We start from the raw sequence: 24035 nt of genomic DNA, 5'->3' as shown, positions 1-24035 counted from the left end.
TCTGGCGCAAGCAGAGGTCGCAGCAGAGTAAGGGGGTGTGGCAGCAGGAGTCGCAACGAGAGGCCTGAGCTCCCGGTGTCATCTAGCGGTTCTTGATTGGTTAACTCGGTCATCCACGTGATCACAAGTGACATCAGACACCCCCAGCCAACAGTCAGTGGGTTTGTCAGACACAACCCTTAGTTGGCATAGCCTGGGAGCAGGCCCTGTGCCCTCATCTGTCCTCAACCTGGCTCTGTCCTTTTCAGTTCCCTAGCCGCGAGAAGTATTATATGCTATAAACTCGGCTCCACTTTTCAGCGAGGAAGAGATACTAGAAGACAGTCAGCAGCACCTGCCAAGCCAAGATCTGGAGGAGACATCCACCACTTACTCCACTAGGCGGGCAAGTAGTGATGAGGAGAGTGGCGTGGGAGCTTGTGTTGTGAGCGGCCAGGCTCCTGACCCAGAGACCATTGAGGAGTACATTACAGATGTGCAGACACTGCTTGATGATGATGTAGCAGATTGCACTTGGGAGCTGGGTGAAGAAGGGACTTCGTCATCATCAGGAGAAGTGGGTGGCAGCTTGCCCGTGAGCCAGCGGCGGAGCCAGCAAGTTGCTAGCGTTGCCGGGAGAAAACAGGGTGGCAGCAGTGGGAGGTTGTGAGCTAAACGGGCAAGGGGTAGAACACCCACATTGCAGCAGCCTACCTGCCCGGAAAGGAGTGGTGCAGGGGTTCACGGAGGCAGCGGCAGTAGTAGTCAGCCAGTGAGTAGTATTGGGGGAAAAATCAGGTACTCGCGTTGTGGCAGTTTTTTGTGAAGCCGCCAGAGGAGGTCAACATGGCCATATGTAGAATATGTGGGCAGAAGGTGAAGCGTGGGCTGGGTGCAAATGTGGTGGACTCTGCACCTTTCAGAGAACTGATGGCTTGTGCTGAGCCAAGGTGGAGAGTGCCAAGCCGTGATTTCTTTGCAAAACAGGCAGTACAAGCACTTCACACACATGTAGAACAGAAGGTGGGCCAGTCCTTGAGCCTGTCGGTGTCTGCCAAAGTGCACCGCAGTGCCAACGTGTGGAGCTGTAACTACGGTCAGGGACAAAACATGTCCTTTACAGACAACTGGGTGAATGTGGTTCCTGCACAGCCACAACAGCAACTTGGCCATGTCACGCAGCTTCTGCCTCCACGTTGTCACGCTGTTGGTCCTGCGACAATGTCCTCCTCTGCTTCCTCATCCGACACCATGTCCTCAGCCTCCACTGCAGGGACAAGTCACAGTGCCCCTCCAGCATACCACATGTGCAGGGCTTGGAGGTGTCACGCTATTCTGTACCTGGTTTGCATTGGAGAAAGGAGTCACACGGGAGGAACTGCTCCATGTGATGCATCAAGAAATCGAATCCTGGCTATCTCCACGACACCTGAAAATCGGAACCATGCTGGCCGACAACAGGAAGAACATTGTGTCGGCGCTGCTTCAAGGAAGGCTGAGCCATGTGCCCTGCATGTCACACGTGTTCAATCTGGTTGTCAAGCGGTTCCTGAAGTCTTCCACCCATCTGCAAGACATCCTAAAAATGAACAGGAAACTTTGCATGCACTTCAGCCACTCGTACACCGCAAAAAACACCCTCCTTGAGCTGCAGCGGCAGAACTGCATCCCCCAACATAGGCTGATATGCAACGTCGCCACCCATTGGAATTCCACCCTCCATATGTCAGACCGACTATACGAACAGAGAAAGGCCATCAACGATTTCTTGATGATGCAAGCGGATAGGAGTACTCCACTGTGTAACTTCGATGTCAGCCAGTGGAAGCTCATGCGTGACACCTGCCGTTTGCTCAGGCCCTTTGAGGAGACCATTTTATTTGTCAGTTGCCAGGACTACAGAATGAACAATGTCATTCCAGTGCTTCATGTCCTGGAACAGATGCTGGTAACAATGGCTGGTCAGGGGACAGGAGACGTGGCTCCTCGATCTCACAGCCACATGAGCACTGTGGGGGCTGAACTGGAAGACGAAAAGGAGGGGAGAAGGACATTGGAGCACAGGCAATGTGTAGCCACATGGAAGTTTTTTCTACTCACCTGACAGGACAGGAGGAGCAGGAGCAGCCAGAGGAGCTACAGGGCGATCAGGAAGACGAGATAGAGGACCCGGACACACTGTGGAAGTATCCAGTGGGGATGGAGGCAGGTAGTCCCTCTGAATCACTTGCACAAATAGCACGATGCATGCTCACTTGCTTGCGTAGTGACAGCCGAATTGTCACCATAAAAATAACATGTTGCCTAAGACAGGAGAGAATTGGCCAGTCTTCTGTTTATTCAACGACGTGGTGTTGCGATGGAGAAAGCATGCCAAGAAAACAATTCCTCTCCACCTGGAGACAAATTCTGTCAAGATTGCTGCAAGTGCGGTATTGGCTGCTCATCGACCAAGAATCTTCTGGGGGAAACCTGCCTGGCATGAACAGGTTTCCAGTAGCTACAGACAATGAAAAGACAAAGTTTCAAGATAGCTTGGAGCCTGGAAGAGTCATGAAGTTTCAAGATTCAAACCAACCAACCAGGCCCTGGTCTCTTCATCCAGTGAAAAGTTCACGGGTTGCCAGTCATCATCTAAATGAAAAGGAGGGCATCGTGTGGTGCACAGGGATGGAGAGGGTCTTCAGATTCCCCCTGCACTATACGAACATCTCAGAAATGAACTGCTGGTCCCAACAACAGCTGCTTGGAAGGTCATTTAGCATTCCGGTCATCCGGCATCTATTCGCCCCACTGAAGGATTATTTTAAAAGTGTGTAGAAGCCACACAGCGCCCTCACGCTGCAGATTTATCATGGAGACACTGGATTTTACAATATTACATTATTATTATGTGCTTTAGCAATACTGATTGATTATTGAGCAAATGCTGACTGAGTGAAGGCGGATGCTCTACACAGGATCAGTTTTTTGTGGGTTATTGTTCTGACGGATCAGAGGAAAGGCAAAATAATCAAACAAACTTACTGCTGACACTCTCTCCACTCTGTCGGGGGGGCTCTACAGGATCTGTACATCTATGTGGAATCAGCTGACGAGGGTGTAAAATCAGTGTGCTTCTTCTTTACACTAACATCGACCTCCTAACATCGAGGCTGAGTTAATACTTGAGTTATTTGGTCGGTTTTTGCTCCGCGACTGCCCAAATAAGTGAAGTGTGCAGTGATTCTAATAGCGACGCCTGTCATCTGTATGTCATACTGACTGACAGTATTATTTCAGTACCCCAGCACACTCCCTATGCGTGTTATTGCAAGGCATAGTGTTCTACATCCATATAAAGGCTCTGTGCAGACCAGAAATAGCTGTTTTTTAATGCAATTTGTCACACATTAATTCTGATAGTAACAAATTTTTCCAGAAAATCTGGTGAACCGTCCGAATCAAGTTTTTGAGAAATTCGCTCATCTCTAGACTTTTTTTTTTTTTTTTTTTTACGATTACGCTATTCACTATATGAGATTGATATGTTTATATTTTAATATTATGGCCATTTTGGGATGCAGCAATGCTAATAATCTTTATTTCTTTTATTGTTCATTTTTATTATTGAGATGAGGAAAGTAGGGGGGCTTGGGGCAGGTTATTTTTTATATGTTTAAATTATTAACTTTTTTTTTTTTTCACTTTCTTTAATGACTTGAACATGTGATCATCTGGTCTCTTCTCCCATGAGTTACCATTGCAGCCTAAGGGACCAAGGCTACCACAAGGAATGATCACTGTGCAGGGTAGCTATTTGGGCCCTAGCAGCACAGCACTCCAAATGAAAGCCACCTCAGGTGCCTTGGTCGCAATAGACCATGGCATTTTAGGAGTTAAATATCTGTGATTGGCATTAGTGCTGATCACAGACTACAGCTATGGGTGCCTGCTGTGTGAAATAAATACTTTGATGCCCGCTTTGCTCCAGAGCTAGTTCTACCTTTAAAGAGATGCTATGCACTGTGAATATGCACAAAGAAAAGTCCAGCTCACCCAATTATTCCACCACCTGCGTGCACGGAAAAGGCCGGCAAGCCCATATATCCTTGATATGAAAGCACAATGAAATTCCAGCACTCACGATTTTGGTAGCTAAAATCTTCGTCTTTTATTCAGGCAGTAGACATATAAACAGGACATCCACCCACAAGTGCAGCAACCTTGACGCGTTTCGAACAGTAGTTCTTAGTCGTACGACTAAGAAACGCTGTTCGAAACGCGTCAAGGTTGCTGCACTTGTGGGTGGATGTCCTGTTTATATGTCTACTGCCTGAATAAAAGACGAAGATTTTAGCTACCAAAATCGTGAGTGCTGGAATTTCATTGTGCTTTCATATCAATGCTATGCACTGCACATGTATGGCACATGTTGTCAAGAGGTTAATAGATGGTTGTGTACATTTTTATACAATGTACGTCTGTAAATTTTTAACTATGTCACCACAAACAGTACTGCAGGCATTTCTGTAAATGCCTCTGATTTGCTGATAGCAAAGGCAAGACTAAAGAGCTTCACAAGAGCAAAACCTTGTTAGAATTTGTTTTGACTTTCTCTAGGTCATTACCTTCTTAAAGGCCATGCACAGTCATGCAAGTAATTTATCATTGCTTAAGGATAGTCTCTTTGTCTTCCTTTATATAATGCTTTTTCAGCGTTCATATTGATCTCTATGGAACAAAATTTGATTCTTTTCACTTTCAGCCATATAACACACACATATATATATATATATATATATATATATATTATATATTATTGTCATTGTATGGCTCTTCACAGGAATCTAGGGAAGAAATAATAAACATATAGGCCTTTTGCTTTATGCATAGAGTATGCTACGCTTGTCATAATATATCTTTACTAACTTTAACAGAACATATATTTGCATTATAGGATCAGGTCTACTTAACCTAGGATAGGATCATGTCACTTATAATGCTAAGTAAGCCATTAAGAATTAAGTCTTGACGACTGCATTAGAGAAAAAAATCCTTACTAAATCTCACCCATCAGATGAAGGGTCTTTCTTTTCTTTATATAAGTACCTGGACTAAAATTAAAGATGGAAACTTAAAGGGGTTGTCTCACGTCAGTAAATGATACTTAATATGTAAAAAATAATAATACAAGGCACTTACTAATGTATTGTGATTGCCTCGTTTGCTGGCTTGAGTCATTTTTCAATCACATTATACACCACTCATATTCAGGGGTTACAAACACCCTGCATTGGTGGCTATGCTTGCACACTATAGCAAAAACACCTGCACCTTTTCCTATAGTGTGCAAGCCTGGCCAATGTTGCTGGATTGCAGGGTAACCATAACCCCCGGTTATGAGCAGTGTATAATGTGATGTAAAAATGAATCAAGCCAGCAAAGGAGGCAACATGAACAATCATAATAATAATAGTAATCTTTATTTATACAGTGCCAACATATTTTTGCAGCACTTTACAATCACGGGGTTCATGTACAAACCAAATCGTAAATAACATAGCAACAGACCAGTCAACTATTAAAACAAGAGGAATAAGGGCCCTGCTCACAAGAGCTTCCAATCTATGATAGAGGTGACACAAAGTGCTTGATTTGTACAATACCTCAGCCATCTTAAGGTAATAGAGGAGCAGATATAAGGTTGCATGAGCCAGCCAATCATCCAAAATCTGTAGTGCTTCTGAGTGCATGGGGTATGGATATTTGGTGATGCATCATGTTTAGAAGAATGATGCTGAAGGGTGGTGTGGTGGGATGGTAACGGAGGGGAGTTAGATAGAGGGATATCATAGGCTAACCTAAAAACAAGTTTTTAGAGAGTGTGTAAAACTGTAGATGTTATGAATTAACCTAATTGCTTAGGGGTAGGGCATTCCAAAGAACTGGTGTAGCTCGGGAAAAGTCTTTGAGATGGGAGTGAGAGGTTGGGATTATGGTGGATGTCAATTGTAAGTCATTGGCTGAACAGAGGGCAAGGGTATGATGGTAGACAGAAATGGTGGTGCAGCACTATGGAGAGGTTTGTGGGTAAGAATGAGAAGTTTAAATTGAATTCTGTACCGTATAGTCAACTAGTACAATGACTGCCACAGGGCGGAGACTTCGGATTAATGGTTAGACATATAGACGAGCCTGGCTGCTGCGTTTAGGATGGATTGGAGAGACAGTAATCGAGACCGGAATGGATCAGGGCAACAATAAGTCTTTGTTGTTTCCATAGTAAAAAAAGGGTGGATGTTTGAGATGTTTTTTAAGGTGCAGTTGGCATGAGCAGGCAAGCGATTGAATATAGGGACTAAAGGAAAGATCAGTGTCAAACATAACACTGAGACAGCTTGTGTACTGCCTAGGAGTGATGGTAGTGCCACACACTGAGATAGAGATTTCAGGTTTAGATAGTGTAGGAAGGTGCAAGGGACTGTCGTTGACGGAAGGTATGTGTCACCGAGGTTCCTGGCGTCTGTGAAGTAAGAGCCAGTTTTCATGTGTCAGCAGCAGTAGCTGTTTAACACCTTGCTATCAGCTGTAATAGCTGATCCGGGACGGCTCTTACTAGGAGTAGTAAAAGTGCTGGGTGGGTGACTACTCCCCACGTTCTAGGCCAGGTTTTGCCAGGCATAAAACCAGCCAGCACTGCCAGGTGGAGGGGAATACCTCCGTCTGACAGTGGAGTTCAGGAGATCTCTGTGCTGAGGTCTGAAGACCGTGTGTCAGACGAGCAGGCCGCCTTAATGTTTGCAAGTGGACTTTCTGAGGCTGAGCTTTCAGCCGGGTGAGAACTGACATTTAGGATACCAGGTAAACTTTATTTTGTTTTTATGTGTGTGAACAAGCACCAAGCCTAAACAGTGAATGTTGTGTTATTTTTAAGTGTGAATAAACACTGAAGAGTGATTTATAACCTGGTCCTTTGCCTCTATACTGCGTCCGCTAACCTGCCTACCAGAGCGAATGCCCACAATAGGTTCAGGTTTAGGTTAGTATATAGAAAAAACACCAGTAGTTCAGTTTTTGACAGAATCAATTTTTAATAGACAGACTGCTACTGGTGTTCTGTAGTACAGTAGGGGTGATATCTTGTAAAGAAGTATGTAGTTGGGTGTCATTGGCATAGAGATGATACAGAAAACCAAAACTGCTGAGTCTTTCCAATAGGGACTGTGTAGAGAGAAAAGAGAGGACCAATGACTGAACTCTGAGTAACCAAAACAGCAAGAGGTAGAGGAGCTGATTTCATGCTCATTGAAGTAGGTGGCTAAATCTTCAGCACAGAGGTCTGTACTAGATGCCTGCACTTTTGTACTTAGGAGGGAGTGAAATGTGCCAAAAAGTTGTTTTGGATAATTAGAAAGTGAGAAGATCAGGGATGTAGGTCTGTTTGGCAAGGTGAAGAACAGAGTTATAAGTTGTCAGCATACTGTAAATCTGTAATGGAAGAAATATTGTGGTGTGCATGTTTTTCTCCATAGGCATCCAGCACTTCTGGAGCATTGCTGGAGGAAGCGAGTTTGAGGTCTAAGCAAGGGTTGTTTTCATCTCTGTTTGGAGGTTTTGAGTATAGGGGGCGCTACTTCATACAGGGCATTTCTGAGGGTTTCATTATAGTAGTTTGCAGCCAGTTCAGTACAGGAAAGTGAAGAGATTGGGGACAGTGATGACTATATAGAGTCTATAAATTTCTTAGTGTCAATGGCATGTAGATTTCTGAATGTGTGATAAGTAGGAGTGTGCTATTAAGGATGAGAAATTTTGACAGTGAAGAAAAGAAGGTTGTGGTCGGAGAGTGGGAGAGGAGCATTAGTAAAATCAGAAATGAAGTAGGTCAAATGAGTTACCGAAAGTCGTGAGAGTCCAAGAGAGGAGGTTAGAGATAAAAGCTACGAGGCAGACAGGGAGATAGGGGTGTTCCTGGGGATATTAAAGTCACTCAAAATGAGAGTTGGTAGTTCTATAGATGAGAAATGTGGCAGCCAGACAAGAAAGTAATTGAGGAACTTGGTGGGCGAGCCAAAGGGTCTGCAAATAAATGCCACTCTGAGGAAGAGAGGTTGAAATAGTCTGAGAGTGTGGACCTCAAAATATGGGAATGAGAGTGATGGTACTGGGGGAATGACCTGTAAAATGCTTTGTGGTGAAAGAAGTACACCTACTCCACCACTATGGTATAGGGGTATGTGAAACATGTAGGCCACCATAAGAGAGGGAGACAAGAGAAGTGGTGTCAGATTGCTGAATCCAAGTTTCGGTGACGGCCAGCAGATTTGGAGAATTAGTAAGAAAGAAGTTGAGAATGTAGGGGAGTTTGTTACACACCAACCACAGATTCAAGAGCACACAGTTAAAAGAGGGAACAGAGAACAGAAAATGAATGTTTATCAGATTAGCAGGGTTTCTATGGGAGATGAGTAAGGGGTTGAAATTAGAAAATTGTGGTTTGAGGTTAGGAGAGATATCCCCTGAAGTTAGAAGCAAACGTATAAAGTGAAAGAGCAGATGGCTGTGTGAATTGTAAGAGAGCTTATTGTGCCGCACCTTGGGACATGTTGAGACATGTTGAGCTGTGAATAGGGGAGGGAAGGGGAGGGAAGGAGTGGGGCTGGTATGGACTGAATGAAGTAGAGGTATAAAAGGACAGGGTACGATACATTGAATTAGTTAAGTGCCTTGTATTACATTTCTATACATAATAAATGCCATTTGCTGAAGTGAGGCAACTCCTGTAAACAAGAATATATCTTGAGGGGGCTTTTTATATCACATTTGTTTAGCCTGTTGCCTTGTGGACAGTCCACAATCTTCAGTTAATACTTTCACGTCCACTGTAACAGCCATCATAACATTTAAATATGCCCTTTGTTACCTTTTGCGATACTTTGATGGGAGTTGATTACACTATATGTGATATATATGATAATGTACTCAAATTTAATAGTGAGAAATTGGATTCTTTAACAAATTTGTAGAAAGGTATCGATGGACATATCTGTACCAGAGTGCTTGTCTCTGCAAATGACCCTTTTATGCCCTGTCAGCATACCGTGGCTACAACATGGTTGAGTACACATACTGCCAGTTGCCTTAAAGGGCCAGCACGACAAATAATTACTGCCCATGGAATGGCTATGCACCTCCTAATATATGCATAGGCCTCTTACAATTCCACATTGCCTAATCAATAAGATTACTGTTTAATGAAAGCATATAATTATTAATTTGTTGTTTTTGGATTTGACCCAGACATCTTTGTTGACGTCTTTTCTGAATGCTGTCTGTCCTGAATGATATATGTATACCTGTTCTTATAGAAACCTGCATGACTTCTGATTTGAACAGCCACTCTTACTATTCTGTACCTAACATCTTTTTGCCATCTAACATATCATTACATTACAAGTTTACAGAATGATATGCACAACTTAGTGGTTTGCTTCACTTTGGACACAATGATAATCTTAGAGCTTGTAAGGGAATAGCTTGTCATGGCATGATAGTGGTGGGATGCATCCTATCAGGTTGTTTAGAATGGCGCAGGAATAAGGTAGGCGGAGGTATGCAAATTATTTTGCAGCAACGCAAAGCTTGTATTCTACAGTTATATTACATGTTGACACTTCTCTTCAGGGGACACTATAGATGGAATCATTGAATTAATACATTTATTTACAGTCTCTGAAACATAAAGGGTACAGAAATTACGTTGGTTATAGTCTCTCAAAGGTATATTATGTTTTTTATGTTTTCACAGAAACGCAGTTATTTAAAGGCCTAGTCTCAATAACTATTTATATACCACGCTGTACAGTCCTAATACTAGTCCAAAAGGGGACCTTCCTGAAGAGAGACAATGTTAGGCCTTTAGACCATCAGTTGTCCAGCTTGGAGTCTCACTTCTAGCTATTACACACTCTTTTTAGGGCCCTGGGGGGGAGGGGGTTAGTCATCTTAGTCCACATACCCCAAATGTGTCATTTGTCACCAGGGACTGATGCATAGACCAATGTGTTGGTACTTCTTTGACACTAACACATACGGCTTCTCTTTCTTTGGCCCCAGGACAGCTAGTCTCACATGGCACTTAGTCACTGTCTGTGTTGCTGCAACTGTGGCATTGCTTGAAAGGGTTGGCCTATCGCTTACCTTGGGGGTATGTACAACTTTTATAGAACTGTGCAATAAATATATCAATCAGAAAGAGATAAAATAATGTGCAAGTTACATACAGGTCACATGTTAAAGTGGTTGGCTCATCTCATACTTTGAGGACATATCTCTAGGACAGGGATGGCCAACCTGAGGCTCTCCAGCTGTTGCAAAACTACAACTCCCATCATGCCCAGACTGCCTACAGTTAGCAGCCTACAGCAGGGCATGGTGGGAGTTGTAGTTTTACAACAGCTGGAGAGCCGCAGGTTGGCCATGCCTGCTCTAGGATATGCCCCAAATGTCTGAAAGGGGCGGGCCCGCCACTTGGACCCGCATCGATCTCTAGAATTCTATGGGACTGGCGAAAATAGCCGAGCCCTATAGAAGTGAATGGAGTTGTGGGTGTGCTTGTGTGGTCCGCTTCTCATTCATTTCTATGGGCCTTTTGAAAATGCGCATTGCTAGACTTTTTTGGCAGCCCGTTTAATGGAGAAATTAATGGAGGGCGACTGTGCATGTGCGGTCTGCTCTCCTTCACTTTGCGGGCACAGCAGAGTCACAGCAGCAGTCCTTACTCTTGAGCTCCCTGGCAATGCAGTGTTGGGAGAGATGCTCCATTTTTTCCCCTTCGTGCACTCCCTGGTTTTAGGGCTCCTGCAATATGTTATGTAAGGGGCCTTTGGAGTACAGGGAAAGAGTGATGATACAAAGAAGTGCAGAGTGTTGCAAGGAAATAATTAAGCCGTATTTGGGGGTAACCAGCCCACTGTACTTTACTGAAGCAATTTAGGCAGATGATACACACAGGCAATTGCAGAGTAATCTCAGATTACATGCACAGTTTTCCCAAGACTGTATATGGGGATATAGGCTGTACAATAAGTAAGCCTCTATCCAGCTAATCCAAACAAACTTCCCAAATCAGCAAAGGGATGCATGGTCTTTCTCACAATACATTTCCACTTTCAGTATAGCACTAAAGATCCCAACTGTCGGATGTAGTCTTATAGAAGATGGCCAGTCTGTCTCAGTAGTATGGCAGTTTTTCCCTTAACCAAATGCAGTAAAGTCCATGGCCTCAATATATGCATTACCTTGCACTGACATTTGTCCATGCACTTTCCCTTTGTAATGGCCCTCAACCTTCTGCAAAGTTCAGTGCTTCTTTCTCTCGAAGACTGACACAGGTTTACAGTCACTTTTCTGGTCACTCTCAGCTTGTAGGGCTGGTGTAACCCTGTCTGCTGCTTCTCTCCAGCATTAGCCATCAATTTTAGCTGTTCACACTGACTGTTAGCTGCACACACTATACACTATCCTACAGCTCCCAGCTCAGAGGGCCCATCCCACAACCGAGCAAAATTAACTATTGAAATGAACTATTTCTATCTTATACAGCCTGTAGGACATAATGTAAAGTAAAGTCACATAACCCCATATAGCAGGCAACCACTAGGTAATTGCACATGGACAGAGAGCATGGGGGAAATATGATAAAGTGAATTTGTCCAGATTCCCTAAAAGATAAAACTTCACTATTATTGTATTTTATTTTTTATTTTATTTGGGCAGCATAGCTGGGAGGGGGAGCTCTATCCACGATACAGGGCAGAGCTTTTGGTGTGACGAGGTGCAAGGGTGCTTCCCTCATTGCACCAAAGAGCCTATTTGTATATAAGAATGTATGTGATTTCTCTGCAACGGAGCCACAGATCTGGATAGAGGCACAAACATTTGAATCAGCAGAACAGAAGGAATCTGATAATGCTCTTGTATGATCTGACAGATTCCCTTTAATGCATCTTAGAGATAGGGAAATTAGATTGTGAGCCTAATGGCACTAATAGAAATGTCACTGTGGAAAGCTATATAAGAAATGAGAAATAAATAGACATGAGTGATATCAGTGAAATGAAACCTAGTTATCAATGTCCACAAATGTGTTTTATGATTTCAGTGAAACTAACAGGGTATTTGTCAGTAGTGATGAACGGCATAGGCAATATTCAAATTTGCGATATTTCGCAAATTTTCTGGACTTATATTCGCCATAAATTCGCAAATTCGAGAATTTGTGATCTCCAGTCATTGTTTACTTGATTGCAAAAATCGGCAATGTAATATATTCGCAATAAATTTGCGATAAATTTGCGATTAGAATATTCAACACTATTTGTGAATATGAATATATAGCACTACAAATTCTCGAAGTGGCGATATTCACAATTAAAATTCGCGATTCGAATATTCGTGCTCAACACTATTTGTCAGCCCTGTTCTGGGTTCAGATCCCACCAAGGCCAATATCTACATGGAGTTTGTATGTTCTCTGTGCTTGCTTTAGCTTCCTCTAGGTACTTCATTGGCTTTTGTATGAATGAACTATTCCCTAGTACTGTATGTATTTTCGTATTAGAATTAGGCGAATTAGACTGCGAACATTGCCGATATGGGCCAATGTGAGCGATGATAAGGTGTGTGAAGCACGGTGTAGGCACTACATGAGCAAGAGATAAATAATAATAAGGTACAATGCAATATATTGCCTTGGATTTTTTTCTTTTTTACAGTTGCCTACAACCTCTATTGTTTATAAATGAACTCATCCCCTTGAGCTAAACGTCAGACATCACTATCTTGTATATGGAATAATAATACAAGAAAGTCTTTGTAAGTGAACTGAGCGCTGTGTGTGTCACAGCTAAACAGAAATGTATGAAGCGATTGTGGTGAAACAAACTCCAGGCCATGCTTGACATTGAAAAATGATTCTGACACAAAGGTATGCAGCGCTCACGCCCCCTTTTATTTTAGCACTGACCTCTCCTATATGTGATAACGGCTATAGAAACAGGAGAGCATCTAAGGACTCGGAATACTGTCAAACAGGCATTTAAATTATTATATTTTCCAACATAGCTGACTAATGAAGTCAGTCTGCCTGAGTGCACTTGAGGATATCTCCCTGTGTGGAAATGTACATGTTCCACTGCTGCCTCTCACTTTCTGTATCCTAAGCTGAACTTCTGTTCCGTCAGACCTGTCTTGCAGCTCTACTGTAAATTGCCATACTGTACATTTTGTTAGTCGGCTCAGACCCATTTAGAGGAAGGAAAATAAACGCTTACAGACGTCACACATGCATAAGCCTTATATTATCCATTTAACGCCAAGCTCCAAGTGGCAATGTAATCTCTCACATTTTGGTGAAAGGTTAATGAAACTGTTTAGACAGCTCCATCGTCTTTGCCTCAGTCACTGTATCCTGCTGATTAATATGTCTGATTTCGGTCTTAAATCCCATTAATCACCCACTATGTACAATTGTTGTATATGTACTTACAGATTAAACAGTGTCCAGAACAGTTTAATGGCTGTTCTTTTCAACCTCTACTGTAGGAGAAATGTATCCTGGCTATAGACATAGTGATGGTTTTATGCATCTCTGCAGAAGTGAAATCTAAAATTATCCTTCTATCATTTCCTTGAAATATTCTAAAACTAAACATGAATATATCGGCTTACTGTGTGGTTGCCAATACTCTTCTTGGAATATAAACAGCTCCACAGTTAGCAGACACTGCTCTGCTTTAGATTACAGGCAAGGTCCAGACTGGCTCAGACTTGACTTTTGAAGAGTCCATCCAAATCAGTGGGAAAGTCTACGTGGTATGTTTAGCTAAAAAAGGTATAGAAAGTTTTTATTTGAATCTAAGTCATCCTCTAAAATTTTCAGAAAAATTCCCAACTTGAAAGTTTTGCACTGAAAAGTCTAAGAAATGGAAAACTTGTGTGCTTATTTAGGAACTTTAAGATCCTTGGCATTCTGTACTACACAGGAACATATCAATTTCCCATCTAATTTTGTGGCCTTATAATGGAGATGAAGCTTTAAGAAATCGTATGCCAGGACATGTGAAATAGCTCTAGTCTGTGAAGGCCAAGAATGACAATATATACTGTACGATGCATGAATGGCTTGTGCACTGTGAAAATGATCACAGCAGGCTGTGGAGGATGTTGGTATGTTGTGGTCTTTATATTCAGTCAACCTTTCTGGTTGTTCCAAAGGCCTCATGCACACGGCCGTATCCATTTTGCAGTCCGCAGATTTCAGATCTCCAAAACACAGATCATGGCCATGTGCATTTTTAATTTTTTATTTTTTTTACTCCTGTTGAAATGTCTTATCCCTGTCTGCAAAATGGACAAGAATAGGACATGTTCTAGATTTCTTGCCACGGAATGGACATATGGATGTGATCTGATCCCCAAAAAATAAGGATTGAATGCAAACCAAACATATGGTCTTGTGAATGAGGCCTTACACTCAAACAAGAAACCACAGGAAAATAATGTAATTTCTAGAGAGACTGAATATTATGTGATTATGTTCCGGTCTTTGAAAAATATTCTTAAAGGGAATCTGACTACGGGCAACATAAAAAAGAAACAGATCCCCTTAGCAAAATACTCGCCCAATTTCTTTAATTGATCCAGCCAATTTGCCAAAATCTTATTTTGAACCCAGTGCATAATGATGAGTTCTGAATATTCATGAGCTCCTGGCTTTCCCGGCCCACCTGCTGCTGATTCAGCTGGAAAAAAAACTGTCAATCAGAGGCAGGTGGGTGGGTAGAGGCGTGAGATCATGAATATGGGGACTCATTGGCATGTGCTGGAGCTGTTAGGATTTGAAAGTGATGACAGCAGAAAACTGGTGACAGATTCCATTTAAACAGACACACAAGAGATAAGCAAATCAAATCTAAACAAATGGAATTAATGAATTACCCCCCAAAATTGGATTTTTAGCAAATTTGAAACATTCACTATTCATTTCAGATAAATCTCTCCGAAATTAAGACAGAGATGGAGGATAGAGAAGTAAACATATGCCACCGAAAAGGGATACTTTTTGGACTCTTTTTCTTTTTTAAACCATACAGTGTGCTTTAAACAAGTTTGTTTGCTACCACCATGCAGTTACCCATAACTATATATATATCACTGTCACTTTGACATTACTAATACTATCTTGGTATTAAAGAGCTTGACAGGGGTTTGATACAGTCCTAGGAGACTACAGAGGGGCAAACAAGACTTTTCAGGGCCATTGGGGCACTTTCTATTCCGGTCAAATTTATTTGGACCTGAATCCAATCTGAAGACCAATTTGTGCAAGTTTGACCAGGAGCAAATTTCAAAACTTTCATTCATCTCTAGATGAAAAATATTTAATCTATCTAATATGTAAGTACACTACACCTGAATCTTATCTGTTAGTACCTGAGATCATCTTGGGCTGAGGAGAGGCTACCTATAGTGTTCCTCAATGGGATTAGTGACAAGAAGACCAGTCTGCCCCATAATCACTTCTATATCATCAATTCCGAGCACCTCCAGTAGGCTACTTTAACAGTAGTGTTTTAGTTTTCCGGTATTGAGATCCGTCATAGGGTCTCAATACCTGAAAAAAACACTTCAGTTTTGTCCCTATTCATTGTCAATGGGAACAACACTGAACTGAACGGAATACTCCAAAATGCATTCCGTTCCGTATAGTTCCATTCCCAGACCAGAGAGCAAACCGCAACATGTTGTAGTTTGCTTTCCGTCCTAAGATGCAGAGCATTTCTGACACAATCTGACACAATAGAAAACGGGTCTGTCCTCCATTGACTTTCAATGTAATTCATGACGGATCCATCTTCACAATGTTAAAGATAATACTATCGGATCGGTTAATATTGGTTGCATATGGTTGTATTATCAGTAATGGAAGCCTTTCTGCTGAACCCTGCCAGATCCAACAGTAGTAATCATTTAGCCAAGCCAATCAGGCACAGTGCTGGAGTCACATGTTTCCTGTTAGTAGGAGATTTAAACAGGCAGCTGCTTGGCAACGTTTTGGAACTCCAGGATCTTGACTTCTGCTTTGACTTTGACCTTTCCTGTGACTGACAGTATCTCCTGGTATTGACCGTGCTCTTTATTTAACTTTGTGAATATGTCCTATTCTGGGTCTGGCATTTTATCTTCTGGTTCTGGCTTATTCTGCCAGTATGTGTATCTCATTTTGTTTAGGTCCCTGCACTTAGTTTAGTTAGGGACCGTGGATCACTTGGGAGCCATCTTTTAGTATGAATCGTCCAAGTTGGTAGGGATAGTGGTGTGGGTGTAAGTATAGGACTGCACTATTTCCTACCTAATATGAAAGGTACTGTTTGTCTGACAAATTATCTATTACACAATCGCACTCAAAAATTCTCACAAGATACTCTGCACATCTAAACGGTTGTCATTCGAACGCTAGCAACAACAACTCATTCATTACGCAAATCGAATCAATTATCTACTCATGTTGTTTGGTCTCCATGATCTGTGAAGACTAACAGAGTCAGCCTTTATCTGGCACCTCATTGTAAATGATTGCTCCTTTAGGCTAAAAGAAGGATCAATTGTGATTAAATATACATTTGTTGTATGATGTTACTTATTAGAACTAGAGATGTCGCAAACATAAAATTTTCAGTACGCGAACGGCGAATGCGGATTTCCTCAATTGTTCGCGAACGGGCGAACCTCCATAGACTTCAATAGGCAGGCGAATTTAAAAAACCCACAGGGACTCTTTCTAGCCACAGTAGTGATGGAAAAGTTGTTTCAAGGGGACTAACACCTGGACTGTGGCATGCCGGAGGGGGATCCATGGCAAAACTCCCATGGAAAATTACATAGTTGACGCAGAGTTGGGTTTTAATCCATAAAGGGCATAAATCACCTAACAATCCTAATTTTTTTTTAACAACATGGTTTAAAACATCCAGTGTGTGTATACGATCAGGTATGATGTTGTATCGATCAGGTAGTGTAAGGGTTACGCCTGCTTCACAGACATTGACAGACCAAACTCCCCTTTTAATGCACCGCAAACAACCGTAAACAGTCCATTTGCCCAACTGCAAACTCCCCATTTGCACAAGGTTGGATACCAAGCTAGCCATGTTTAGTCAGGTTTCTTCCTCCACTCAGCCATGTACAACACCAAGGGTCCCGGAAAGGTGAATTTAATAGATTTTTCGAACGGGGAGATGGTAAAAAAAAAACGCTGGCTCCCTCCCCTTTGTTTGAATCCACGGTCACTGCGTCTGCGCCGTGCAATTTACTGTCACACCCGATATGAGTGTTATTTTCTGTAGTTCTCTTCTCATCAGTTTAATCCCTGTTACGTCCACAATCTGGGGTCCATTTTTTTTAATAGATTTTTTGAACGGGGAGATGGTTAAAAAAATGCTGGCTCCCTCCCCTTTGTTTGAATCCACGGTCACTGCGTCTGCGCCGTACAATTTACTGTCACACCCGATATGAGTGGTATTTTCTGTAGTACTATTCTCATCAGTTTAATCCCTGTTACGTCCCCTATCAGGACGTGTATTGAATGGATTTTAGACAACCGCAAACAGTTGTCAAAAGTTGACAAACTCCTTGCAGAAATGTGATTTATCTGTGTGCGTCTTTCTTGTTACTTCCAATTTGGGGCACTGCACGTGCGCAGTGCAATGTACTCTGCCACATGGTATGAGTGGTGTGTTAACTAGTACTATTCTTATCAGTTTATTCCTTGTTACATCCCCTATCCGGGGACTTGTGTTGAATTGATTTTAGGAATCGGGAGTTGGAAAAGCAGCTTGGTCGGTCCTTTTACTCCCAAGTTGGGGCACTGCGCATGCACAGAGCAATGTGCTGTGACACCCTATATGAGTGGTGTCTTAACTAGTACTATTCCTATCAGTTTAATCCCAGTTACGTCCCATATCAGGGATTGCGTTTTGTGAAAAAAAATTTAGGCCGGGTACCTTCGACTGCCTTCACAATGACAGACCAAACTCTGATACACCAAACTGAATTGATTTTTGAAACCGGGAGATGGAAAAAGCAGCTTGGTCGGTCCTCTTACTCCCAAGTTGGGGCACTGCGCGTGCACGGAGCAATGTGCTGTGACACCTTATATGAGTGGTGTCTTAACTAGTACTATTCCTATCAGTTTAATCCCTGTTACGTCCCCTATCCGGGGACGTGTGTCGAATTGATTAACCATTGTCGAATTAACGAACCATTACGACATCTTGAAATAATTTAGTTCTGAGCTCTGTACTTGCTTTGTATTGGAATTGATGGGGATTTTTTTAATTGTCTGAATTATTTCTAATAAACTATTAAGAGACATTATTATGTTTTATTTATTTTATGTATTAAAAACCCATACAACTTTAAAAAAAAATGAAAATTAATGTTTTTTCTATGGAAAATTATCCAGCCGATCGCTTTTGGTCTGATCATAATAAAGCAACGGCCTTATCATCTGGGGTGTGGCAAAATTGCCAACACACTCATAGAGGTAATGATTGCTTCATTGTGATACGCAAGCCCCTTCACCACAACAAGGTAACGATCACGAAGGGGAATTGACACTTGTATGTGCCTTTTTTTGTTTTGTTTTGCTTTTGCAGCCACAGTGCAGCAACAGAGGACAGAAAAATTAGGCATGTACACATGCCTGAAAAATAATGTTATTGTTGCAGCTGCTGTTGTAGTAGCGGCCGGAAAAATTTATGTTTTCCAGGCAGAAAGGTGACTAAAACATTGCGGCTTGAACCCTAGTTGGTGGCGGAGAATTCACAAAAGTCATCCGGTATGCAGACATTAAATACAGCAGCGTGGGCACCATTTTGAGGCCAAGGCATGTCATCAGGCCTTTTGTTGGTCAAACGTATCCCCCACTGTCAGTCCCTTCGGGCGGCCCGGCGACTGGGTGTGCCCTAGGACGCGTCTCTCTCTGTCAGACATGTGGCTCGACTGCAGGCAGTGATATGACATACGCTATATGGGTACCAAGAGGTGTTCTCTCAGCGGGACAGAGCCGGTTTTTGGGTAGTGTTCATGTTTACATTTTCCCTAAACACCGGTGATCACCGAGTGATACTCGAGTTGTGTCCCTTTATATATGAGACACTAAGGTGGATACATGTGAGGTACGGTTAAGTCGGGCATTAAACTCTTAATTTAACTATATGGGGACGAGGCAGTAAAATATGTAAGAGGTTCTTTTTTCATTGCGATAGAAGACTGCTGGACCCCCCATACTTGTTTTATGGAATGCTTGCAATCAAAGATTGCAGTAGGCCCGCTACGTACGGTTAATGTGAGCTCGTATGAATGGTTACATGGTTGTCAATCCTGTCAATTTTCCTACCCATGTTCGGGGGAGAGTGCGCGGGGTGCGCGCTCGCTCCCCGGTGGCCGCCCGGGCTGCGGGCCCCGGACTTTTTCCCCTGTATAGACAGCAATATGCCAAGAGGGATGCTTTATGTGTTTGCTTTGCCTTATTAGGCTGTGGATGGCGGACGTATCCCGCTTTTCCCCCAGCAAGTGAGATCTCCATTTGTATTCTTGCTGTTTCTATAAGCTTGGATACTTGTATGAAATTATTTTTGATGATGTTGTAGATCACAAATGTACGGACTGAAGGATTTTATAATATTATAATTGTAATATGGATATGATTTTTTGTATTATAAATTAATAAAATATGGAAAAAAAAAAAAAAAAAAAAATACAGCAGCGTGGGCACCATTTTGAGGCCAAGGCATGTCATCAGGCCTTTTGTTGGTCAAACGTATCCCCCACTGTCAGTCCCTTCGGGATTCATGCCTCATTCATCTTAATGAAGGTGAGGTAATCAACACTTTTTTGACCGAGGCGACTTCTCTTGTCAGTGACAATGCCTCCTGCTGCACTGAAGGTCCTTTCTGACAGGACACTTGAAGCGGGGCAGGCCAGAAGTTCTATCGCAAACTGGGATAGCTCAGGCCACAGGTCAAGCCTGCACACCCAGTAGTCAACGGGTTCATCACTCCTCAGAGTGTCTGCAGTTAAGGCGAGGTAGTCTGCTACCTGTCGGTCGAGTCGTTCTCTAAGGCTGGATCCCGAAGGGCTGTGGCGATGTGCAGGACTGAAAAAGCTCTGCATGTCCTCCATCAACAACACATCTGTAAAGCGTCCTGTCCTTGCCGCCGTGGTCGTGGTAGGAGGAGGATTACTTTCACCTCTTCCCCAGTTTTTTTTAAGTTTGGTTTTGAACTGCTGCATCCTTTCCGACTTTTGGTAATTTGGTAACATTTCCGCCACTTTCTGCTTATACCGGGGGTCTAGTAGCGTGGCCACCCAGTACAGGTCGTTCTCCTTCATCCTTTTTATACGAGGGTCCCTCAACAGACATGACAGCATGAAAGACCCCATTTGCACAAGGTTGGATGCCGAGCGACTCATTTCCTGTTACTCGTCCTCACTGATGTCATTGACGGTCTGTTCTTCCCCCCAGCCACGTACAACACCACGGGTCCCAGATAGGTGACAACAACGAGCACCCTGGGATGCCTGCTGTGGTTGGTCGTCCTCCTCCTCAAAGCCACATTCCTCCTCTGACTCCTCTTCCTCATACTCCTCTTCCAGTGTTGCCGCAGGTCCGGCAAGCGATGATGACAAGGCTGTTTCTGATGGTGATCGTGACCACAACTCTTCCTCTTCACGCTCATCTACAGCATGATCCAGCACTCTTTGCAGGGCACGCTCCAGGAAGAAAACAAATGGGATGAGGTCTCTGATGGTGCCTTCGGTGCAACTGACTAGGTTTGTCACCTCCTCAAAAGGACGCATGAGCCTACTGGCATTGCGCATGAGCATCCAGTAACGTGGCAAAAAAATTCCCAGCTCCGCAGAGGCTGTCCTAGCACCCCGGTCATACAAATACTCGTTGACGGATTTTTCTTGTTGAAGCAGGTGGTCGAAAATTAGGAGTGTTGAATTCCAACGTGTCGGGCTGTCGCAAATCAAGCGCCTCACTGGCATGTTGTTTCGCCGCTGAATATCGGAAAAGTGCGCCATTGCCGTGTAGGAACACCTTAAATGGCCACACATCTTCCTGGCCTGCTTGAGGACGTCCTGTAAGCCTGGGTACTTAGACACAAAGCGTTGTACAATGAGATTCAACACATGTGCCATGCACGGCACATGTGACAACTTGCCCAAATTCAATGCCGCCAACAAATTGCTTCCATTGTCACACACCACTTTGCCGATCTCCAGTTGGTGCGGGGTCAGCCACTGATCCACCTGTGATTTCAGGGTGGATAGGAGTGCTGGTCCGATGTGGTTCTCAGCTTTCAGGCAAGTCAACCCCAAGAAAGCGTGACACTGTCGTATCTGGGATGTGGAATAGCCCCTGGGGAGCTGGGGGGATTCAGTTGATGTGCAGCCAGACGCCGCAGCAGAAGAGGACTCAGCCGAGGAGGTTATCGAAGAGGATGGAGTAGGAGGAGTAGAGGAGGTGGCAGTAGGCCTGCCTGCAAGTCGTGGCGGTGTCACCAACTCCACTGCAGAGCAACGCATTCCATGCTTGGCAGCCGTCAGCAGGTTGACCCAATGCACAGTGTACGTGATATACCTGCCCTGACCACTACGGCCCCTGTGGGGTGGCATGCCTCTGCCTGTCATTTTTTTTAGATAAGTGGTACTATGCGTGCAAGGTTCTGTGCCACCCTATATAAGTGGTGGGCAGTGGGCACAGTATAGTCAGATTATATCACAGAGAAAAAATAAATTGACTTTAGTTTTATCTGCAAGGTATTGTGACACCCTGTAACGGTATGAGTGATGGCCTGGCCAGTGGCCACAGTACAGTCTGTGGGCCAGACACTCACTGGCTTGCAACTGCGATTATATTTATTACAGAGAAAAAATAAATTGACTTTAGTTTTATTTGCAAGGTATTGTGACGCCTTGTAACGGTATAAGTGGTGGCCTGGCCAGTGGCCACAGTACAGTCTGTGGGCCAGACACTCACTGGCTTGCAACTGCGATTATATTTATTACAGAGAAAAAATAAATTGACTTTAGTTTTATCTGCAAGGTATTGTGACACCCTGTAACGGTATGAGTGGTGGCCTGGCCAGTGGCCACAGTACAGTCTGTGGGCCAGACACTTACTGGCTTGCAACTGCGATTATATTTATTACAGAGAAATAATAAATTGACTTTAGTTTTATCTGCAAGGTATTGTGACACCCTATAACGGTATGAGTGGTGGCCTGGCCAGTGGCCACAGTACAGTCTGTGGGCCAGACACTCACTGGCTTGCAACTGCGATTATATCACAGAGAAAAAATAAATTGACTTTAGTTTTATCTGCAAGGTACTGTGACACCCTGTATGAATGGTGTGCACACAGTACAGTCTGTGGGCCTGCATCCTCATACACACGGGCAGGCAACTGCAATACATACATATATATATATATATATATATATATAAAAAGCAGACTGATGTACCAGCCCTAAAAGGGGCTTTTTGGGGTGCTGTCAGGACGCTGTCCTTACAGCAGATGAGTCTGTGGACACAGAACACTGCCCTAGCTAACGCTTTCCCTATTAGATCAGCAGCAGCAGCACTGTCCCTCCTCTCACTAAGAATGCAGCTTCCGAATTAATCTAAAATGGATGCTGTCCAGGAGGTGGGAGGGTCTGGGAGGGAGGGTCTGCTGCTGATTGGCTGGAATGTGTCTGCTGACTGTGAGGTACAGGGTCAAAGTTTGCTCAATGATGATGTATAGGGGGCGGACCGAACATCGCATATGTTAGCCCGCCGCGGCAAACGCGAACAAGCCATGTTCGCCGTGAACTGTTCGCCGGCGAATAGTTCGGGACATCACTAATCAGAACCAAAGCACAACATTCCAGGTATAATTTAATAAAAAAAGGCTATACATACCTATACTTGTTTTGAACTAAACAGACATACCCTACAATCGTTGTATGCTTGAAAAGGAACCCCTCACGTTGAAAATGCAGTGCACTCTTTGCACCATGTTATAGAGCAGGATGTGATAGATCAGATTGATATACAGGTCAAACTTGAAAATTTTTAATATTGTGCAAAAGTTCATTTATTTCAATAATGCAAATTAAAAGGAATTGCATTAATGCAGCTTAAAATTAGAATTTTGTGAAAAGGTTCAATATTCTAGGCTCAAAGTGTCACACTCTAGTCAGCTAATTAATCCATATCCCCTGAGCAAAGGGTACCTCAAATTTGTGACTTTTGGGTTTTATAAGCTCTAAGCCATAATCATCCAAATTGCAACAAATAAAGGCTTGAAATATCTCGCTTTGCATGTAATGAGTCTATCTCATATGTTAGTTTCACCTTTTAAGTCGGATTACGGAAATAAATGAACTTTGCACGATATTCTCATTTTTCGAGTTTCACCTGTATAGTTTGGTAGGAATAGATTCAGCAAAACCTGAACTTTTCTCATTTAAATCCCTGCTCATTCTTTGTTTAGGAGTCCAGTGGGCGGTCCTACTCAGTGACTGAGAGCCTAGAATGAGTAGAAGTTAAAATGAATAAATTGCCAGTTCTAATTAATATTTTCCTACAAAATTATTAGAGTTCAGCAAAGTTTTGCAAAAATACGATTTAGTCGCTTTGCAGAATTTTTACCCCAAAAATGGCTTCTTTATAAATTCATTTGTCATGAAGTACATCAAATCAGATATATCCCACTCTTCAGTTAAACTTTAGGGAGAATGTATACTGGTGTAAATCATTGTGCAGTGCAGCAACATGCATAGCTAGTCCTTTCTGGTACAGAAACAGTTATTGTTCGTCAGAATGACAGGCACGTCACATATATGGAAGTGCACATCTTTGTACAGGCCACCAACATTCCTAGCTAACCCCTAGCTAACCAAAAAAAGCATACAGCATCCTTCAGTAAAGCAAAAAAAATAAAAAATCTGTGCACCTCT

The sequence above is a fragment of the Bufo gargarizans genome, chromosome 5 (assembly GCF_014858855.1).
Source record: "Bufo gargarizans isolate SCDJY-AF-19 chromosome 5, ASM1485885v1, whole genome shotgun sequence".
Classification (NCBI taxonomy): domain Eukaryota; kingdom Metazoa; phylum Chordata; class Amphibia; order Anura; family Bufonidae; genus Bufo; species Bufo gargarizans.
Note: the sequence above shows the minus strand (reverse complement) of the source record.